Below are 6,420 nucleotides of genomic sequence, written 5' to 3'. Positions count from 1 at the left end.
ATAACGCATAATGTATAATTCAAATCAAATTTATTTCAGAATCTAACCCAGAAAATATTTAAAACAGCATCAACCGACCTTTGGTTGAGGTCAAGGCTGTAGCGCGATTGGTCAAATATACAGACCGGACTGGAAGTAAGAGCAGAATGATACAGTGACATGAAAATCCCCAGAGGGGTAGATCAATACATGTATCTTGTTCTTGAAAAGGCATGTAACTATACACCTGGAAATTAATCAAGCAACACCCCAATTTTTTCTATTGGAGCAACTTTGAAGTGTTCTGACAATCAAAATATGCCGGGTTGATATAGTTTGACACTTTTTTATTCAACAGACGATCTCTGACAAACAACTTAAAGGGAAAAAGTATCAAGACTTTGCTTTATTGCAACGAAATCCAAATTCTTAAAACTGTCTTAAATTCATGAAAAAATGGACACAATTTACTATTCATCCACAGACGTTGTTGTCAGGTGTATTAACACAAATGTCACATGGAAAGAAAGAACAGTCATCTGAGAGTCTGCACACAGACTTTCATCAATATCTAGTGTGTCCTCCCTGCGCACGCACCACCGATTCCAGACGCCTCCTCATTCCTTGGATGAGTCTCCGGATCTGATTCTGGGGGATCCTGTTCCACTCCTCATGCAGGGCAGCCGTCAATTCGTTGAGATTATGGACTGGTGGGTCTCTCTGCCTCACACGACGGCCAATAAAGTCCCACAAATGTTCAATGGGGTTGAGGTCAGGGCTCATGGCAGGCCATGGAATTCTGTCAATTGCATTTTGCCGCAAAAAATCATTTACAGCATGCGCCCTGTGAGGTCTAGCATTGTCGTCCATAAATATGGGTCTCGTTGCCAGAGGATGGTTCTCAAAATGAGGTACCACAGCCCTGTCAAGAACCTCCTGTTGGTAACGAACACCGTTAAGGTTGCCACGGATGGTAATGATATCCAACTTGCAGTTCATGGAAATGCACCCCCATACCATAACGGAACCTCCCCCAAAGGCCACAGTCTCCTGGATGTTCCGTGGAGCCATTGCTGTGTTCCTCTGCCTCCAGACCCGAGTACGACCGTCCACCATGTGCAGCAAGAACCGGCTCTCATCTGAGAAATGGACCTTCCTCCAAGAGGCAATGTTCCAGTGCAAACGGTCATTACACCAGGCCAGTCGGGCTGCCTTATGGGCTGGAGACAGTCTGGGTCGCTTGATTGGCCTCCTTGCCCGGTATCCTGCAGCTTTCAGACGATTCCGAACAGTCCTGTTCGAGATGGGTCTCCCTGGAAGCCACTCCTGTCTCAACCGAGAGCTCGAGTCGAAGGACCTGCGCCGTACAAGTCTCAGTAAAGCTCTGTCCTCCCGGACTGTGGTCTTCCTGGGTCTTCCTGGTCTAGGCAGGTCTTTAACTTCATTAGTGGCCCGGTATTTTTTCAAAAGTTTTGAAATTATGGAATGATGTCGTCCGATTTGAGTCCCGATTTGTCTTAGAGACATACCAGCATTCCTCATGCCGATTATTTGCCAACGAGTGGCCTCTGATAATTTCCTACGTGCCATGACATTGAAATGAATGAAAAACCGAATGCAATCGACAACCTGCGCTTGTAAACACCCCAGGGAAAAAGTGCATTTTTCGAAAGTTGAGGTTAAAGCAATGCACGTGCGCTGTGCAAGCTTCACGCGCGTCATATCAACCCATGAAAAGCTCATGCTGTATGTCAATACATCAAAATTGAATAATCAATCATCAAAATTACTTCGTTAAACTTTGTTAAGTTTTTATGTGTCTTTGAATTTGGTGTTGCTTAATTAATTTCCATATGTATATTTTCAACTCACGTCGCTTGTAAACATCCCAAATAAGTCGACAAAAACCAGTCGGGATTCCTGAAGTTTCAGAAATTCTCTATGCACATTTCTATGATATATTAAAACACAATCTAATAAAAAAGTTTTAACTTCAGATATTAAATCTTAGTCAAGCTGTGACTGTATAACTCATCTCACATTGCTGAATAACCAGTAGCTCCAGAAACACATCCGTTTCAATCTGAAAAATAGCTCTCTCAGCCAGGTTTCTGAGATAAAGATTCTTAATGATTTTCAGCATGTGTAACAGCACGTGTATCTATTTTCACACCGCCGACAAGTTTTATTACTTAACAAACGTAAACATAACATTTAAACGCAAAACAAGACACATACTCAGGAATCCTGCAAGGCATGCCATAATAACAGGTCGTAACAGCCACAAGACATTTGTGAACCTTCCAAAATGTATAGTTCGTCAGGGGCAGTGGAATAGCCTAGTGGTTAAAGCGTCCGCTCATCACGCTCTGGACCCGGTTCTCAATCAGTGTGTTAAGTTCATTTCTGGTGCCCTCCCCCCTTGATATTGTGGGAATATTGGCAAAGTCGGCGTAAAATCATACTCACTTACACAAATCATCAAATCGTGTTGGTTCAAACCATTTAAGGCGAAATTCAAATAGTAACGGGACACTATCGGCATGACAAAGGGTTCAAATCATCATCTCGCTGTACCACGTTGGTCGCGCAACCAAGGAGACCGATTACAATGAGTTGAAAGGTCATCGTGATCACTTTTCATAATGCCGGGTAAATGCATAAACACTGATGTTATAGTTGTTGATAATGTCAGTCTATGCCAACATCTGCGAGTGATTCGCCTCGATATAACGCCGCTTATGAAAGGGGAAATGTCAGAAGTGATTGATACCTCTTACACAGAGACAACATTTAGAATTACTCGGATCTTCATTCATACAATATGTCAAGGAATTGCTGCCGGAATATCTGCAGCGATAATTTATGTGACATTACATGGGAACCAGTTCGCCTGGAGTGTGGGTGTGTTACTCCCGGTCTGGAGAGTATATCGTTATCCACGAGTATGTTTTTATACTTTCGTCAAAGACATAACCCGAAATAACCAGTTGAAAAAAAAATATATGTCAAAACAAAACAAAAAATAAAATAAAAAAATAAATAAATAAATAAATAAATAAATAAATAAATAAGAGCAGCATGATGTCTCCATAGGCCTCTCCGAATGGACCGGTTAACATTCGGATTTGTACAAGCAGACACACGCTCACGCACGCGCATTAAATGAAACTCATCTTTGGCATGAAGCCGAAACCATTTTCGCGTCATTCATTCTTTTACTCTCTACCCTTAAATTTATAGTTAGGGGAAGATCCAGTTCTCTTAGTGTCGTCATTCTTGAACACTGCATATTTTCCAGAACTAAATAAATTGTAGTCAGATAACATTGGCATCCAACGTATTAAATGTGATAATCCTATTATTGACTTGTTATAAGTTTTATTGAGAGATTGTTCACATACTAAATCTGTATTTTGTTGTTTTAATTAAATTTCATTCAGTTGAAGTAACGGAATTCCTTATATTTTCAAACTAGTTTGCAGATTGGGCTTCTTCTGTCTTTACTATATACGGTGAATTGTTATATCGTAACTCACAAAGTAGTATCTGAAAAATGAATAAATAAATTCGTCCAAGTTATTTTGGTACGCAGTCGCTAGTCCAGTCGTCCCTCCGACCAGAAGCTTTTCATGGTTGGTTAGAATTCCATATTTGTCATGGTTATGATTGTTTATTTGTTAGCTGGGAACAAATTGTCGTGGGTTCTCGTCGATTCGACCACTTCTTCAGGTATTGTACGTAATATACTATAGCGTTTCCGTTAATGTTTGAGGAAGTCGGGAGCTACGTGGGTCTCGAACAATCACCAACATCGAGGTTGTATTAACGGCAGACCAAGCACGGCAACTAGGTAGAAGCCACGGTCGTAGGATCCTGGCACGATTAAGGGCCGCAACTGTATTAGGACCCGCGATCCCCTGCCCCTGGTTTCACCTACAATGAAATACATATCTTGTGAAGAAACCTGGAAAACAATAAAGGAACATTTGTACTTTCATGTGTTCCCATACTTGTTTCTATGAGTATGTATTCACTAAGGTTAACTACTGGTTGCTCGCGCTAACTATGGCACGTCATCACTGTGATGTCTTTCCATTGATGTTGCCGAAAACTTGGCGTTGAGTCGACCTTGAATCTAGGTCCGCGCTTAGACGTACATTGATCTGTGTGGTCAGTTGTAAAGAACTCCCAACGTGGGATCGACTAGGTGGTCTGGGCAAGATGCTGGCCATACCATCGTTATCTGAAGCTAGACACCAACACCGGAAAGTAACAGAACTGGTGGCAGCGATAGGAGATTAGAGTTACCTCCCTTGTTAGAGCCGTCAGCTTGCGATGAAATCTAATCCTACAGTGCGATGCTTGGCTCTCGTCTCTTCCAGCACTTCGCCTACCGCTCTGTGCGGCGAGTGGCAAACCGCGGCCTAGCGTACCAATTCCATATATGTCCGTCCCGTTGTGACGTCGGCGCAAGTTGTTCCGCTAAAGTATGGCGCTGTACACTATCTTCAGTATCAATACTCCATTAGACAAAAGCTTTCGTCAGGTTCCATAACTAGCCCGCCAGAACAATAACAAGTGTCGGATAGTTTAATTTTTACATTTTTTGACAAAGGTTCTTTCGGAAAGTGTCAAGCTGACGATAGTGGAAGTAAAAGGCGGGAAGATGCAACCCAGGGACGTGGATTAGTTAGGGAAGTAGGGAAAGCGAGAATGCGCTAGGAATCCTGCTATACACAGTGCACGGCGTTCGGTTTACATTTGTACACAGGGAGGAATTCCTACTGCGGAATCCAAAGATCCAGTCGTCTAAGAATGGTGCAGCCTGATCGCCTGTGTTCATATCAAGCGTCATGTGGATTTGTGACCACAAGTTCCTGTTTTAATGGGAGTTGTGAGAACACTGGCCACTGAACAAAGTAAGTAAGATTGTTTTTATTTTGCACCGAAGTTAGTCTGCTGTGTAATCTGATACGTTCAGTAACCACCTGAACTGGGTGGAGCATCCGCTCCTAGGGGTTTAGCAGACGACAATTTAAAGTTGAATGACAGCAGACGACATTTGATAACATGCATGACATCAGACTAGAAGCAACCTGCACGTGAGCGTCACCTTCCACGTGTCCGTTGTTTGCATGCTTGTTGACATCGATGGCTAGCTCCACTTTTATCAGGACGTGTGTTTATTTTGAAAGTAGACCCACCAATGTTTTGCTACCTTGTAGCATGGTGACCTTTTCTCGTGTAAGAGGCGCGCTGTATTTATCTTGGACGTGGACGCTGAAGTTGCTGCAACACGCCACAGGAGTGGCCAAATTACACACATAATCAGATCTATCATTAGATCGGTGTCTTGTTTAGTCGCAAGAATGTTGCTTAATATTGCTTATGTATCCCCACTGTTAACTTGGAACTATCTTAGCCAGGAAGACATCGACGTTTACAAACACAACCTTCATGCAGTAGTAACATAGTCCAGTTACCGCATTCTTTGGTTATGTCTAATTGGATTGACACACAAATATGTAACAAACGTTTATTTGAAAATATTTGAAGAGTCTTTTTGTTTTAATCCATTTTCCACGTGTTTCCCGAAACATGTGCAATGTTGACTGGAGGTTAGTAGGCCAAACTTACCGAAGTAATACATTCAGCATTCTTGGCATTCCTCCGCCTCCTTTGAGGCTACGGTCGGAGCAGCTGCAGTGTAACTCCGAGGTCTCGGCCGTCCGGATCACCTCTCTTTCGTTCTTCATTTGTTTCATGATAAATCAATCGTTTGTTATACATCTGTATAAGTGATTTAGATGATGTGCTGATGATAATTACTCTTGTCCCATCCCTTTTCCCGTGGCGGTCTTTGTTTTGATGTAAATTCATCAAAGAGTTGAAAGCCCTCCCATGGCAACTGTTATTGCCGTCAATCAAAGTACAAAGGTAATGCGGGTACTTAAACTGTGCCGCATGCAAAACCCGACAAGGAGTTGTGACGTAAAAAATAGAAAATGGGTATATTTTTTAGTGTAATATATATATGATGTGACATGGAGAATAATTGCTTCAGTTTGTTTTATGAGAAACGGTTTTTCTCAAATACATTTGAGAAAAACAATAAACAATAATATAATAATGATACTACTAATTAACCCGAAAACAAACACCCCTTACTACTGCAACCATCCCCAAGATGTAAATCAATCTTTAAACATATATACAAAATATAATCACCTTCACTTCGTCAGGTTCAAATAAATTTGTATTTCAGAAACAACTCTGTTGATTATATACTGGTATTTAGGTTCCCCAGGGAGTTGAGAATGAAAATCGTATTACAGCTTGATTCATCTAACATGTGTAATATGTGTTATAATCACTACTATTATCGTCGACTATAAATGTTTTCAACACATACTTCGATACAACTGTAGACAGTTACAT

Source organism: Haliotis asinina, chromosome 2, assembly GCF_037392515.1.
Source record: "Haliotis asinina isolate JCU_RB_2024 chromosome 2, JCU_Hal_asi_v2, whole genome shotgun sequence".
Taxonomy (NCBI): domain Eukaryota; kingdom Metazoa; phylum Mollusca; class Gastropoda; order Lepetellida; family Haliotidae; genus Haliotis; species Haliotis asinina.
This window is presented reverse-complemented; position numbering follows the sequence as displayed.